The following is a 17,923-nucleotide window of genomic DNA, read 5'->3' as shown; positions in this document are numbered from 1 at the left end:
ATATGTATATCTCAAGGTCGATGGAAGAATAAATGGGTATATTACTGTCTAAATGGATGATTTCTTTTTGAAAAATTGATTGTGTAACTGACTGATTAAGTGTATCATAGTGAATACATGGCTTAGTGAGTAATGTTTAAATATATAAATATCTGTATCAGTCTCTCACTTTGTGTATAAGTGGCTGCATGGGTTGGAGAGTAGCTACATGGGTGTCTATATAGGTTATTAGTTGGTTTTTTGAGTATCAGTATGAGTGTCTGCATGGTTCGGTGGGGGGTATGACGTAGTGCATAGGTGCATGAATGAGTGACTCACTGTTTGTATGTGTTGAACAGAGCATGTGTGCAGGACTGCATGGGTGGATGAGTGTGTGTATGGGTGTGTTAGTGAGTGAATGACTGTCTCAATAGTGTCTTTATGAGTAACTACATATGTTTAAAACTAGTATATGTGACTATTGGTTTATATATGTGAGTATATGTGAGAGTGAGAGATTGAAAGAGTTCCTGTATGAATAAGTATGTATTTCTATAAGTAATTGTTTAAAAGACTAAGTATGTGTAAGTTTCCGTAGAAGTAAGTGTGGTGGTGTGTGTATAACTGTATATGCAAGTAAATGTATGTTTGATTCTTTATTAGCATGAGTGACTATGTGTGTGAGTAGCTCTATGGATGAGTGGCATTGTGTAACAGGATGTATAGGTGTATGAGTACATATGATAAGTGAGTACATGTATGAGTGACTGTATTGGACTGTTGGTGAATGAGTGGATGTGTATGTGGATCTTAGAATTACTGAAGAGGTTGTTGTAACTGTTATTGGTATGTCCATTGTTTTGTAAATTTTAGTCTCTATTTTTGAATGTGTGTATCAAAGGTTTTATTAGGGGAAGAGGAGGTCTGCCACTCTATCACAAGGATGATGTCATCAGTGAGGTCATCAGTGATGTCATTTGAGATGTCATCAGTGATGTCACTGACCATGTCATGAGTGATGTAATATGTGACGTCATGAGCAGTGCATTGCGGGCGCGCGAGTTATAGTTAGCTGAACTAACTATAACGGGGGAATTTCATTGGTTTTTTACGAGTAAAATGTCCAGCTAACTATAACATGTGTGAAACCTATGGTTTTTTTACTGAATTTCTAAGGTTTTTTAAATGCTAATTCCTAACTATAACGTGTGTGAAACCTATGGTTTTTTTCACTGAATACATATATGCTTACTGCAAAACCTGATCCCTTCACTTTTGGTACCTGCCTGTTGCGCTCTTCCCCATGATACGTGTCTTTCCCCCAGCAAAATGCATTCCTTCAACCACTAGAAGCATGAGAAATCTGGTAGCTGCTGACCCCTGTACTGTGGTCCCCTTCCACAATACTACTAGACGACTCCTACATATTTGGGCATGGTCACCAATGCTGCTGCTTGTTGCTTCGCCCCTACTGTCCTTGCCTGCGTGATGTAAGGATCATTCAGGTTTTTGTAGAGTGCCATCCGGCCTCTACTATACAAAGTGTCCAACTTTCACTCCAAGGGCCATGCTCAGTCCGGGAAAAAAAATAAACGGGCAGCTAGGCGGTCGTGGCCTTTGCCGACACCGTAACTGTGTGTGCATGTTTCATGTCGGTGTTCTGCTGCAAGGCCTACCTGCAGCCTAGGTCTGTGCCACTTGCTATACTTGTGACGAGGCTGGTGCAACCCCACAGGCATCGCTAAGGGCATGCTACCGCCCTCACGCCATCTGTGAGTACTTGCCGGTCGGTGTCACACCTCTGCGCTGCCTCGTGGCCCTGGGCCATGCAACACTGGCCCTGTTGGCGAGTGTGCACTCCACTGTTGATGATCGCCATCATGCCTCAGTTTGTTCCCACCACCTCATTGCCTGCAATCAATGAGATCCTGACTGAAGCAAGCTTTGTTTGCCCCTGGTGGTCGTGAGTTACCCACCTGTTCTTTTGCCACCATGCTTTCTGCAACTGCCCTGCTGCCTCCTTTCTGTGGCCTCATCGGCCCCTACATGCAGCCAGGCCCACCTGCCCTAATTGCCTGGCTCGCTGCGGCCTACTTCGTCGGTGGTCTGGGCTGTGGCCCCAGCACTCCAGTGGGTAGAGCTTCACCACGCGGCCAGATTGCTGCACCCTACCGCGGCTACAGCCCGTGACTCCTGGAAAAGGGGAAACGCCAAGAGTGTCTGCTGGAGCTGGCTACTGGCTCATGTATGTGAGCAGCCCACACAATTCTGCATGGGTTGATCAGACCATCAAGTCAAGTGTGATACATTTGGCTGCAGAACGTGTCCTAATTTGCATGGGGAATGGAGGCTGCAAAGCGGAGTGTGGCCTCTCAGACTGCGTGCCCTCATTTCCTGCTAAGTTCATCCTGCAATCCCAGTCTGCTCCCTCATGGTCACTGCATCTGCTTATGTATAGTCAAGGTGACAATAACACCATAGAACTGTAAAGAACAAAAAAACAAAACGGAGGATGAAACTCATCAAAGGTTGAAGATGCGCCAGCATGAGTGTGACCGAACAGGAGCGAAATCAAGAAAGCCAAGCGTGCACTGACATTGCACCCTACGCACAGACCTCTGTGACACCACTATCACCCTTCAGCGAACTGTCAGATCCAGTCACAGCGGCGCCTAGGAGGCGTTCATGGGTAGGGCATCTCCAGCACTATTTCAGAGTGACGTGGGAAACAGAGACATAAAAAGATGGTTACTTCTACACTTTCAGGTTGCAGAGCTGTAAAAGCTTTTTGAGACACTACCAAGCACTGGGGGTGACACTGACTTTAATACCACAGTGAGGGCTCTAAACCAACACTTTAACCCTCAACTCTCCCCGATTTTGAATGTTTTAAATTGTGTCATACCTCCCAGACTAACACTGAATTAGTTGATATGTTCTACGCTCGATTAAGGAAGTTGGCGAGCACCTGCTCCAGCATAGACAAACTGGAGGATATCAGGGTAAAAATTGTACATGGGTGTCGCTCCACTGTACTCTGGCCCCTCATCCTATAGCAACCTGAAATCTCTCTTGATGATATCCTTATGCTGGCCCGCTCACACAAACTGTCAAACACCCAGGCCGATGAGATGGAAGCAGCCCTGAGCAAGACGGCTCCCACTTCTGTACCCTAAAAAGCCCGACCATCAAAGTGGAATGGGTCGATGCCATTCATCAGCACTCAAGCCTGCACGCCTGACGCCAAGCCTGAAACCAGGAGGGAACTGTGGAAGCTGTGGCCCAGAAATCAGGGTGCCAGGCATGTGCTCCGCCAAGGGAAAGATGTGTTCTAAGTACAGAAAACACAACCACTTCACAAAAGTGTGCCATGGTGGAAGGTCCCAGCCTGCTCCCGATCACTAGAGGAGAATGTCTGGGGCCCTGTGCCAGCTGTCACTGGAGGACACCGCGGCAGAGGGAGAACCTTGAGATAATGTGCTGAGTGCCCTTCTGAACGAAGAAGACAACGACGTTTTTGTGGTCTTGTTTGCTGGAAGAGTGGAACACAAGCAGCGACCCACCCCATGTGAGTCATTCAGATTAGAAGTACCTCAGTTAGAGCGCTCATTGACACTGGAGCATCTGTGAATGTGATGGATTCCAGACAGTTCGAAAGGCTGACACCACGCCCACCGCTCTCCCCAGCCGGGCACAGAGATACACTTATGGGGGAACAAAGCCGTTGCCACTCCTAATAACCATTGAAGTAGATGTTGCATGTAATGGGAGTGTTACGCTGCCAAAGTTCCACATTACCGAAGGCGAAAAGGATACGCTACTTAGCTGTCACACAGCCGAAGACCTCCAGTTGGTGTTTTTTGTGCAGCAGGTTGCACGAGTCGCGTGCTGACGCAGTACTCGCCGAGCTCCCGCTGCTATTCCAAGGCCTAGTAAAGCTGAAAGGCAAGGAAGTTAAGTTGCACATAGATTAATCCATGAAGCCCACTAGTCTGAGACACCAGAGGGTCCCTTTGCATCTGCGACTGCAGATTGAGCATGAGCTGCAGGTGCTGGAGGAACTCGTGGCTAGGTTTCTCCACTTGTTATTGCACAAGAAGAGCCTTGCACCATAAGACGGTGCGTAGACATGAGATTACCGAATCAGGCAATCTGGTGCGAACGCCATATAACACCAACAATGGATAACATTGTAGCAGATCTCAATGGGGCAAATGGTTTTTAAAACTAGATTTGAACTCAGGTTTTCACCAGCTTGAACTTTCCCCAGAAAATCAGAACATCAACACATGTAGTCCTCTGGAGATACAAGAGCTTCAGTGTTTCGACAGCGGCAAAGGTATTTCAAAATGCCCTAATAAAAACCCTCTCCAAAATGCTTGGAGTCATCAACCTGAGTGGTGACATTCTCATTTTCTCAGAAAGTCTAGCGGAACGCCATGTCTGCTTGAGAGCCACCTTTCAGTGCATTGGAGACAGCGGCCTGACTTTGCACAAGAGTAAATTCTTCTATCAGGACTCCATAGACTTTTTTGGATACATCTACGAGAGAGTGAAGGGTTGAAAGTTGATCGAAGGAAAGCCGTGGCCTTGCTGCACCTGTGCCACAAAACCCCACTGAAGTCCACAGTTTTCTGAGGATGGAGACATACTGCAGGAGATTTATCCTGACGCTCGCCACGATGTTGGAGCCACTTCGGAAACTCACCTGCACTGCTGTCCTCTGTGACTGGAGCCCAGCAGTGGAGAAAACCTTCAGAGACATTAATGCGGCCTACTTTTATCCACAGAGGAATACTGAACTAATAGTTAACACCAGTCTGAAGGGCCTTGGGGGTGTCCTCATGCAGGAGGGAGCAGATCGGGAATGGGTCCTAGTAGCGTATTAAACTCGCTATGTGCAGTTCCAGCACGAGGCTGTGGCCATCAGGTGGGCGTGACAACATTTTCACCTGTATCTTTATGGCCATGAATTCAAGGTCATCACTGACCATAAGCCCCTCCTTCCACTGTTTGCTGGTACCACTCATCTAGCTCCTACATAAATCAAAAGGTGGGCAGTGCAATTGCAGCCCTATGCCTTTGCGCAGACTATCTATTAGGCATCCGTCACCCCTGGAAACGAAGAACCCGAAAGCAGAAGAAGAAACACAGAGGAGTTTATTCAAATGATTGTGACTGATGCCTCCTCCAAGGCGCTGACAATTGAAGAGATCTGTGTGGCCACCAGGACCAATGGAAGCCTTATCCGAGCGAAAGAGGCACTGGCTGGTTGACAATGGCAGCATTTCCTTGACAGCGTTCGCACCCTGACGCCAGAAGAACAGATGGCAAGGTAACAGCTGTGGAGGGTGTGGAATGAGCTCAGTAAAAGCAGAGATGGTCTGCTGCTACACGGACAGCTGATTGTGATGCCAAATAGTCTAGGGTCCCGTGCAATTAACAGACGCACCAGTTATCACAAGGTTGTAAAACTGTCCCTTTCCTACTTGGCACAGTGTTTGTCATAGGACAGGAAAGGCTCTAGAGTCCTGAGAAGCACACTCCCTACTGTCCATGGATGTGTACTCATGATCTTGCTATAATGAGACACGTAATTAAACTGCTGACATGGTATATTCATAGTATGAATGAGTCGCACAAAGCACGTCATTTAAGTGCATACCTTAACAGGCACAAAATTGATATTGCTCCTCCAAGAACATCATCTCATGGAACACATTAAGCCTGTGTATGCACTGGTTGGGTTGCGGAGACAAATGCGGCCCTGTATTCAACTTATACAAGAGGGGTGGTAGTGTTGATAAAGACGGGAGTGCAGTGGTGCATGCTGCAGGCTGTTTGTGATAAAGAGCAGAAATGTGTTGTAACACATGATATTCTCCTTGGGAAGAGCATCACAATTGCCTGTGCTCCAGCGGAAAAGGGCAAATTTACATATTGCCACTCGTCATCACAACTGCTCATCCATGCACTCATTCATTGGTGGGGCCCATAACACCAACACGCACTCGTCTCACTCGAATCTGTACACAGGAGAAAAAGCGCTGGACATGTGGGTACCTTATTACCTATCAGGATTAAATATCTTTACATAATATACATTATATACATCTGCACCTATAGAATCCTGACCTTAACATCAAGGCACTCCACCACTTGGTCGACGGACCAATTAGTTGGACTGGTTGATGGTGATTTAAAACCAGCTAAAACACAATTGAAGCCTAGGAAACATTCGATTAATTTTGGTACTCAATTAAAGAATCACAAACTCATTTCTGATTAATCCAAATTTGTTTATCTAATAATAATTTACTCTGCATTAGCAATAAGGCACTACAGATTAAATCATAATTCGGCTTATTCCAGGGAGAAAATCGAACCTTTGGTAAATAAACAGATTTAGAAATGGGTTTTATAGTTACCAAATATCAAATGTTGGCGACCCTTTCGATAACACAGAGGATTTTTCAAAGTCTCTGCTACAATTTCCGAGATAAAATGTACGACCCACAGCAATAATCAAACCATCAGATTAAATAAATTCCCGAAAATCAAAGAAACCCAAGGTAAACCATGGAAATCTTCATCAGCTCAACGTAGACCCAACGCCATAGACGATCAGCCCAGAGAACCCGCCCCCCCCTTAGGCGGACGAGGGCATTTTATACCCTTTTTCCCTCTTACTTCAGCTCAACAAGCAACAATTTAGGGGTAGAAACTGTTCCGATTGGCCAGTCCGGGTCAACTTGTAATTTCTTAAAAGTTTCCCAGGACCAACTGGCTTTCCATGAGACTTGGCATAGCAAGGCGCAAAATGTATTTTATCGATTCGGTTCACAGGCGAAAGTAATAACTAGCAAGCATCCTTGTACAGGTCTTCCATTGTCCCTTTGGTGGTTCACACCGTCCATCACTTTGCAACCCTCCATGCTCCTATCCTTGACAAGCAACATGTTGTCGCAGGGGCTGAGGTCACTTGGAGATCTCCAGAGCCTTCCGATTCTTCGCAGAAGTCATCGCACTCACATGACAGCGGCTGCACAGGACCTCCATTTTAAGTACTGCGGCCTAGTAGGCCCGAATGCCAACTTAAGCAAAAACAGACATAACAGTAATTAAAATATAGAAATTAAGATTCTAATGTTTAATCCCATTCTAATCCCAATGTATATTAGTATTTTCCTAGCTTGTAGCAACATTTAAAACAATAATACTCACCATTCTGCAGTACTGAAAGCACAAACCATCACAAAGCAACATAAATCATGCAATTCTCTATTTCACCACGATCTAAAGTTAGTTTGCATACCACAGTTAATTAATTTAGTTGTTCTGCCATGCAATTAGCATTTTAGTCCCACGTGTATCTTGTATTTATCAAGGTGTAAGGGTTGGTTATTAATGTCTCACTTCAAACTAATTAGTACGAGTTAATATTTAGAATGATTACGTAATTAATTTCATGCAAAATAGAGGAGGTATACAAAATTTTGTTTTACCTGCTCCATCACCTGCGTCTAGTGTCTGAATACAGATTGCACCAAGATCTTCCTCTAGCTTTGGCAGAAGGTTCTTGATCTTGGTTCCACAACAGTCCACTAGGGAGGAGACTTTAATGTCATTTTAGATCCTGAGATAAAGAAGTCTAGATCAAGCCAAAGAACTCACCCGAATGCTGCCCAGCAGTTACACATGATTATGCATGACCATGACTTGCTAGACATCTAAGAAACCAGACATGCGGGGTCGGGCAGGTAACTTATATTACCTCCTCATGTAATGCTTGGTCCAGAATTTATTACTGGCTGGTGACCAGGGGCGCTAGTGTCTGGACCATGTGTAGGACACTCCGGGATCATGCTCCAGTGGTGCTCGAGCTGACCACTGCTGACATCTGCAACCGTGCATTTAGCTGGTTGCTCCTGCCTAATGTGCTCCAAGATTAGGTGAAATAGTGGAATGTTTCTCGCTCAACTCACAAACTGTAGCATCTGCCTGTACATTGTCAGACGCATTCAAGACTATTTTTCACAGAGCGTGCATGTCTAAGCCGGTTGGAAAATGACTCTCATTGCATGAGCAGCTCGATACCCGCCCAAATCCGAAACAAGCTGATGGCATATGACGAAGAGGTCGACAGGGAAATCCACTTTTTCCATAAAGAAGCCACTGCTATAAAGTATGAGGAGAGCTAAAGAGCCTGAAAGGCAGTGGCCAATCTTCTGTGCAATTCCTGGGTAAGCTCCTGCACCAACAAACTCTTGGATTGAAACTGTACCACAGATGATATAATGCACGTTGTTCTTCAACTCGGTTCAGGTGCTGTGGCTGGAAGGTGTCAACTGGCAGTATCTGGATGTGCTAAAACAGCTGAAGATATTGTGCAGGTAATGTAGAGTATGCCTGGTGATCAGGCCCTAGGATCGGATGACCTCACCACTCAATTTTATAAGGAATATGCCCATATACTGCCCCACTTAAAGGTGGTATATAAGGAAGCCAGAAAAACTAGGTGCCTCCTACCATTGATTTGGTTAGGCATTGTTGTTCACTATCTTGAAATCCAATAGGCCACCAGAAAGCTGTGACTCCTACTGACCCTTATCTGTGATTTACCTAAATAACAAGACATTAGCTAAGCTGATTGCTAATAGAATACTCCCTCTGCTCCCAAGTATTGTTAGACCACACCAATCTGGGTTAATAGTGGGGTGACGCTAAACGGTGCAAATCGGCATACAGTATTCACACTGCTGAACTCAATGGTTCTGCAACCAAAGCCATTGCTGTTCCTTGATTCCACCAAGGTGTTCGACTCACTAGAATGGACATATTTATTTATGTTGCTGGACTGCACTAGGTTCAGTAAATGGTTCACCTAGTGGATCAAATTACTATACAAGCAGCCCAATGCGAGGTTACACAAAAATGGCATTGTGTCTCGCCTGTTCCTGTAAGAAGTTGGCCTGGTATATGTTGTCCACTAGTTATAGTGGGCACCTTGTACCAGTCTAAACAACCCTTATTGATGAATAGGTTTAAAGACAACCTTTATTGAAAGCTATCCTAGTGGTAGCTATGGAGAGCAGCCTTCAGGCTAAGTCTTGAAGGAGTGTAAAGCAGCTTGGTTTACCAGATTATAACCTCTTGAATAACTAAATGAAAGGAGAACTACACAAGGTATATATAAAATATATGTATTTAATTCTAAACACTCACTACTAATCTCTTTATGAGATTAGAGTCCAAGATACACAATAATACAGTTCTACAACGACAGTAAGTAGCACAAAATACAATGGGCCCCAGGGGGGGACCAAACCATATACTAAGAAAGTGGTATAAGAACCATGACTTGACTAGACACAGTGCCTAGAGCACGTAGAATCGCTGGGACCCGAAGGAACCACCCAAGGTAGTGACAGAGGAGACCCACGGGGGACGCGTGCAGTGTGAGAACACAGGCGCGAGCCCCGTACTATTCTATGGGAAAGTCACGGTTGAAATTTTAGAAGTTAAGGACACTTAGGAGAGGACTTTGGGCAAACCCCTTTAGACTTATGGGTTCTAGGGCCAACACCCACAGCGGCACCGGAGAACTCGAGTTACCTCACCCAGGGAAGCCGGGTGCATAGGTGTCAAATGGTGTCGGGAATCGTCGTTGATTTCAATGGCGATCTGCTGCAAAGTGCTGCTGCCGGGAAGAAGAAAAGTGTCCGGTGTGATCCAAGCCTGGATCGAAGATCAGAAGAACCTGAAAGCAGAGGGGACAGAGTCTGGGTCACTTGCCAGTGACCAGGGGCACGATAGACGAATGCCCACCGATGTCGGGTGCTTCAGATTTGAAGAGGTGAAGCTTGACTCTGAAGCCACGAGGACCAGGAGGCATCGACAACAACCAGGAGCTGGATTCAAGCTATCCCACAAAGGTTGTCGAGTGCTGCAGTGTCGGTGCTCGGATTGAACCCAACAAGCCTTGGCAACAGCAACCCACACAGGAAGAGAAAAGATGCTTCGGTGCGGACCAGCAAGGTCCTGGGGACTCCCCAAGTGATGGAGAGTCAGGGCACATCTGGAGCAACCAGGTAAGCCCAATTAAAGTTAGAGTTGCCTTCACAGGGACCCACCAGTCGACGGACCAGGGATCGCGAAGGGACTTCGAGAGGAATCACACAAAACCAGCCCACGGGACACTCGGTGAGTGTAATCCAGTAATCTTCGATGGAGACATTGCTCGGGGTGTGAACTACAAGTAGCCCAAAGCACAGCCTCAAGGATCGACGAGAAGCATATGCACTTGCAAATGTGCACGGTGTCCAGGGGTTCCAGTTCCACGGTCCACACGAGGGCTACGGGTCTCAGCTTTGGTGGGAGCTCGGGTCAATCTCTGGGAACCTACCTCCTGTGTTGCAAATTCTTCAGAGTCCGGCAGGAGCTTCGGAGATGCAAACTGGTCAGATGCGTCTTAGGTGCCTGCCTTGCAGGGGAGTAACTCCTTTACTCCAAGGGAGATTCTTCAGTCATCTAGCGACTTGTAGATCGTTGCAATTCCAGGATTATGTATCAGAGTTTCATCCAGGTAAATCTAAAGTCCTGTAGCCAGCGGTTCCTATCTTATACCCAAGGAAGGGGTGGGACAAACTCTAGGAACTCACCTATGGGAGGATCAGGAAAGAGGGGTGGCTACACTCATTTACTTTGTCCAGTTTCACGCCAGAGCAGGGGCTGGTAGCCCCTGCAACCGGTTTGAGCTGGACTATGTACAGGGACACCAAATGTGCCCCCAGTGCAGACATCAAAGCACTCTTGGAGTGCACCCACCCAGCCCCAACACACTTAAGCTTGTCTTGGAGGTGGTTACACCTCCCTGTGACAGGAAACCTATTGTCAAGGCCTCCTCTGCCGGAGTTTCGTCCAGCAGCAGGAGGGCAGACTCATGTCTGTGGCTGGCAGCATCCGTTTTGTGATGCCAGGGTCTGTTAAGCTGGTACCGGGTATACCGGTGCTGTCATGTTTCTCCCTCTAGTAGGGTGGAATCATACCCCACACCAGTTACTGGTGTGGGGGTATGATTCCAAGGTGTTTGACACCAAACACGACATGTTTCCATGCAGCCATTCCAAAGTTAGCATTTACCGCAAGGTTATAATGCACTTAAGAGTATATAGTTTGGCTGCATCACAAACAACCCCGGAATAAAGGTTCTGAAAGCTGCAGAGGGGCTCTGCTCATGCATTGGCACCCTCTCACATGAAACCCAGCACCCTGCCTTCAGGATTGTTAAGGCCTGCCATAGGGGTGACTGATAGGTTTACATGTGCAGTGATATGGAGAGATATAGGTAACCTATATCTCAGTATAGGGTGCATATACCACCTTACCCAGGCTGCAGTAGCAGACCTGTGGTGTCATTTTGGAAGGCTTCCCAGGGGTGGCACAATATATGCTGCAGCCCCGGGTAGGCCTCTGGGGGAACCTATGCCCTGGGTACATTGTATACCATATACTAGGGACTTATAAGGGTACCCCAGAATCCAATCTGGAGTGTACCTAAAGTACTGGTAATCAATTTAGAGAGGAAGCAGCTAGGCTGGGGTCCTGGTTAGCAGGGCCCCAGCCAGACTAAAGTCGAAAAAAAGTGAAACATCAGCAAAAAGTGGGGGTAACTATAAGAAACAGATCCTACTCTCCTACAGTTCCCAATTGCCTGGGACTCAATACAGGGATGGCCTTTGTCTCCTATATTGTTTGTGATCACTATGGAGCCTATGCAGCTCGACTACAACACCCTCCTGAAGGGGTCTAAATTATAAATCACAGGCTTGTGGTGTTTATGTAAGGCAATGACATTACGCTATATGTTAGAGATCCCAAGACCAATATCTACCGGTTGAGAGAATTCCTTTGATTCTGTAGTTTCATTTGGATAACCAACCACTGGTCTAAGTCTATTGCATTCCACCTGATCTCTGCCACTCCAAAGTTTGAATCTGAATTCCACTTGAGAGGGGCTGCTACTGCATTCAAATGCTTTGGTATATGGATCAGGGGGGACATTGAAGAAATATAGCACGAAAACTATGGCAAAGCAATCACGTGGTTAGAGGGATTGATGCTGAGGTGAATCAGTTGTCACTGCCCATGACTAGCAGAATCACCATTGCGAAGATAATGATCCTTTCCAAGTTTCTTTATGTGTTTTTCAATATCCTGATAGCACCAGCTAGGCACTTCTTTGACAAAACTAGAGTGTCTCCTTGTATAGACTTACTTGGGCAGGTAAGCAACCCAGGATTTCTTGAGAGGTGATCAGTTTACCATTCAAACAAGGTGGGAATGTACACCTGATCCGCAGCTTTACTATTACTGCCCACATACCCAGCTTGCTCACTTTTGACTACACAGAACACCCATGCATTTTGTGTTTAAGGCTGATGGTGCTGCTCCACGCCAATTAAACACTTTTGCTTGCTGCCACTTTGGGCCCTCAGAACAGATATAGATTTGGCACAATGCACAATATGAGCTTGGGAAAGGCTCTGTCGTGAGGCAGGACTGGACAGTTTATATACCAATAGACTACCCATAGACCTTTACCCCGCTCTACCCCTCGCAGCGGACCAGAAGTTTTACCTCCACCTGAAGTGCATGCAACATACTACAACAGGAGATCTATAGCCTAACAATCAGCTAATCGCGATACAGGCCATTAAAAACACAATCAGATGCATGTCCCTTGAAGTGTCCCTCTACTATCAACTACATGCCACTGTAGGGAGATACATAGCATATTCCCAAAACCTTCACCTCAGCTCCATGTACTTGACATGTTGCTGGCCTCTTCCTCCCCATGGAAATTGACCACCGCTTACACTCCACTATGCAAGACAAGGCACCTGTGTGTACTTCAAGGTCGAGATCTGCATGCCTGGCAGACCTTCAGCCCATGCTATTGGATGAACAGTGGTGCATTGCTGAGCGCTGAGGGGCACATCACCGAATACTGCCTGCAGTTAGATAGGGTTTGTGATTAACAGAAAAGAGCTGTAAGGAGGAGTCTCAACATAATCACTGTGGGTCTGCCCACATGTTGATCTCTACAATAGTTGGTTGAACAATAGTTGTGTTAGTCCACCTAACAGGGCCGGCTTTAGCGCTGGTGGCGCCCTGTGCGACAATGTTTGTTGGCGCCCCCCCAATGTCCACCACGGATTCTCTTACTAGCACCCTTTAACAGTCTCCATAACCACACTCTCTCAGTTACATTGAATTAGTTATATAGCGCCACTCATACCAGTGTATGGTGTCAGAGCACTTTGCATCACACACACATTACACAGAGACAATCAATCATACGTGTTTTAAATCAGAGTATAGGAAATGTTTACATAAGCCAAAGGACTAGAAGTGTAGGAGTCACATGTCATCCATACTGGTAGGCAGTATAGGTTAAGAGTGCTTGGTGTGGAGAAGCACACACTCGAAAAAGAAACGGCATAGTTGGGAGTTTTCTTTAATAATAAGAATCGATTTCTAGTCAAATTAACCCTTTACGCAACATTAATCAATGTTCTAATGTATGCTTTGCAGTGTGTATGCAGTTCTGTGATGAAAGTTAATATCTCACTGTTGAATATTAGGACTTTAAGTTATAAATTGCAAGTAACAAAAGGATGTCTCTTTTAAAAGCAGTAACCTGCTGATGTGTTCACATTATATGCACTCTGAAATCAACTTGGTACTCGTTCTTTGCAGCAGGCATATTAACCCCCTGCGCTAACTTCACAGAGGTCAAAACCTCAACTATAAAAAACACTGAGCTCTCTCCAGGAAAATAATTAATCACACGAGTTATTTTGACATTTTTGTGAGGCCTGGCAATTGCCGGAGGAAAGAAATGCTGCAGCAGGTGCTTCAAAAACATAATAAACTTTCAAACCCGGCGCCCCCAGGAAGCCAGCACCCGGTGCGGTGGCACTGGTCGCACCGCCCTAAAGCCGGCCCTGCCACCTAGGAAGTAATTCCAATGTTCATAACTGATATGAAAATTATTAGCGTAGACCCCAAGTCAAATACTGTAGGAAGAGGTGCAATTGAACCTCTTGTCAAAAACCATACGAGTGTCTTTACATTGTGAACTCTGATAAACACAATAAAAAGTGATTTTACATTCTGAGCTCTTTATTGAGCATCACAAGCAGGGGCTTAACATTGTGAACCCATGACAAATGCAATAGAAAGCTGTTTTACACTGTAACCTGTGACAAATGCAATATCACGAAATTTTACATTAAGAACTCCATCACTATAGGAATAGGCTTTACATTTAGATCTATTGGACAGATAGGAATGAGTTTTATATTGTCACCTTTCTGGCAAATGCAATAGGATGAAGCTAAGTACATATATCCCCTTTTAGGTCTCGCCACAGTAATTGCTTGGTATCGCAAGAAAGAGAGTTCATTTTCAAGTCAATTTATATTTTATATCTGCTTAAATCGTATGGCGAGCCTACTTAGACAGGCACGGCACGGTCACGCCTATGTTTGAAGTAAAGCCAAAAGGCTTGCTTTATTTATTACTAAATGTGGTCAAAAAGTTAGCAGGCCTCTCATTTATATTGTGAAGAACTAGACAAAACCTGTAGATAAACCTTTTGGTTGGAAAAGCTATATGCTTTTCAATAGGCCCATATACGACCATTGCTGGTTTTCACAATCAGAGCCGGCAGGGTACATTCACAGGGTTCTTATAATATTTCTTTAGGGTGCTTGATGTACATGCTAATATGCAAGGTCTGTAAATGTGGGAGTTTCAATTTGCAAATCTACATGTAATCTTGTAAAGATTTTTATTATGGTATTACTTATGTGTGCCGTGACGTACTTTCCCTTTTTAAAAATAAAAAGCCCTGGTTGTAAATTGATATACTGGATGTGCATGCTGTGTGTTGCTATGTTTAGAGTTTCTACCACACAGCACCGTCCTTAGCCTTGAATTTCTCTGCCTAGCTACCCTGAGAAAGTAGTGTTTAAAGGAGCACTTCGTCCCCAATTTGAGGGTCTGTGTATGGAGGCTACAGGACACAAAAGGTGAAAGACCCCCAACGATACAAGTGGGACTAGTATATTCTGGATCTCCTAGGACCTCCTGAACTGGATTTCTCAAGGACAATAGGAAAGGGCTTTATGGTATTACCTCTTTGACAAATGCAACGGGAAGAAGAAAAGTTCCGTATCATTAACTCTGGTTCTCCATCATTGGCATCTTGCATAGGCTCACATGTTTTCATTATTTCCCATAGTCAGGATGGGAATCTCTAGCAGTGTACTCAATTACATTGAACTTTACATAGACATTTTACATCCTATTAACATCATTGTAAATGGCTCAAACTCTAGCTGATCTGTAAGTTCCCCTTAGCTGATTCCTTGTCAGAAGCGTCCAACTGACAGATTTTCTAACTTGTTAAGCATTACCCTTACTAGAAGAAGCCTCATGTCAAAGGGAGGTGGAAGGGCCGCATGTGAATCTATGAAAGCTGCCAGTGCTGGAGAAGAAACATGTTTCTGCAGTCTTGTGGGATGTTCAGACTGGAAAATTCACTGTGCTCAGAGGCCAATTGTGGAGCTTCGGTGATGCTGCCTCTGGTTAAAAGGTCCTGCTGTAGCAGGAGCAAGATGTGAAGCCTTTGAGAGACGCAGGAGTTCCATGAATCAAAACTGTCTTGGTCATGCTAGCACAATAGGAAATATTTGGCGTGGTTCTCTTCACATTTTCCTCAATACCTACGGAATTTGGGGGAGAGGCAGAAATGCACATGCAAATGTTCCTGAGAAGCAAACAATAGGCTGTTCCACCATAATCCTGCTAGCATCCACCTGCTTGTGTAGTAGTGGCATTTGCAATTTGTGTTAATTGAGAAGAGATTGATATTTGGTTTGCGCCATTCTGTACACCTTGTTGATTTCGTATTTGCTTAGCTTCTACCAATGACAAATCTGCAGACCCATGACAATCCTGCATACTGCGACTCAGAGCATCTGCACTCTGTTGTCTTGCCCCGGTAGATATTCTGCTATTAAAGATATCTTGTTTTGGACTGCTCAATTGCAGAGGGTATACGCTTCCTTTAACAGGTCCTTTGACCCTGTCCTTCATTGCTTTCTTATTTTTGTTTCCACTTTATTTATTCGATTAATTTCACCTTACTACACAAAGAAATATGCACTACTCTTAAATAAGATAAAACTTAATACGGAGATTCTTACAAATTAAACAGTTCTGCTGATTCAATCAATTTAACATAGTTAAAAAAGAAATACCTCTTTTACGTATCCCTTACTAAATTCATTCAGTAAAATCCATAACATAGCACCAGGTTTTTTAAGATTTATTTGAAATACCCACACTTTTAGCACAGAGATTTCCTTTAACATATACATTATTTAACTTAGAAAGTCACATTTGAACCTGGTGGTTCAGCTATTTTCCAAATTGTTTTGGTGATCAAGGAAGCTACTAACCACCAGTCCCTATTTGTTTAGAACATCCTAATAATATGGAACTGGCAACTGATGTTATGGTAATTTTCAAGAATGTTTTAATCACTGCTCTAACCTTATGCCAAAACTCTTGTAACTTAGGGCAACTCCAAACCACATGTACGTAATTTACCTCACTTTTACACATGGGACACCTCCTTGGTATGTTCTCATTCCAATTGTGCCTCTGTTCAGGAGTATTATAGATGAACCATTGTGTATAATCTGCATTATTTTAAAGTTAGGCCCTCTTAGGACATTCATATTATAATTTGATTCTTCTTCCCAATCCCTATGGTTAAGAATAACAATGGTTTCTGTTGGACATGGCCCTCTCTGCAGGGTCACCCCCAAACATATTGTCTTCTCCCCTACTGTTTTCTGAATTTTGTGTTTGTTGGCATTAGGAACAGTTAGCGAAGTCCTTGCCAGCCCCAAGGCCGCAAATGAGGCCTCCTCAAGGTCCGTGCTTGAAGCCTCCACCTGGGAATGGATTACCTGGGTCCTGGCACTTGTCAATGAAAGCTATCAGTGACCTCTATTGGTTGCTATTCTTATGGGCAGATTTTCCTTGGGTTGGGATCAGAAGCCTTATCGAAGGGGCAGAATGAAACACATCACTTAGTTGTCTATGGTGGTACTGTCTGTCTACAGGAATGCATCTATGAGCACTTTAAGGTTAGGTGCTTCAACGATGGGGGTGGTTGTGAGGGGGGTTGCACGGGGAGGGGGGTTGTGAGGGGGGGTCACGCAGGGAGGGGGGTTGTAAGGGGGATACGGGGGGGTCCCACAGGGACTTCTTGTCTTCTGCTCTCCTGCCTCCGACAGGAACAAGAAGCCAGGCTCCCTCCCCTAAGCCAATCACAACACTGCAAGTAGCATTGTGATTGGTCAGGATGGCGCCCAGCCAGGGGCTTATGGGGTGGGCATGTTCTCCATGCAGGCATGGAGAAGGGCAGAGTGCGCATGACTGGTTTGGGTGCCACTCAGGAGTGGGAACACCACTCCTCCCCTGTTCTGCTCGGAGAGAAGAGCAGCCCATAAAATGGTAATAACTTAAAGTTTTTACCATTTTACATTTCTGCTTCTCCCACTGCGAGAAAGCAGTGGGGCGACGCTCCTCCGCCATAGCGGAGGAGCCGCCCCTGCTACTGTGAGGCCTACCTCTCCCACAGGATACATTTCATAAGTGCTAATTTTTAATTGGGAACAGGTAGAAATGGCATGTATGGTCTCAAAAGAATTGAGATTTAAAACCTGCTTTAATGTTAAAGTCAGATTCTAAGTCACATTTCTGTGAAAAAAACACTTTTAGTAAATTGGTGTTTTCTTGTCTTAACCATTTGGTGCCTTGGTCACATGGCTGTGAATAGTTGGCCTAGGTTGGGAGGGGC

This window comes from Triturus cristatus, chromosome 6 (assembly GCF_964204655.1).
Source record: "Triturus cristatus chromosome 6, aTriCri1.1, whole genome shotgun sequence".
Taxonomy (NCBI): domain Eukaryota; kingdom Metazoa; phylum Chordata; class Amphibia; order Caudata; family Salamandridae; genus Triturus; species Triturus cristatus.
Note: the sequence above shows the minus strand (reverse complement) of the source record.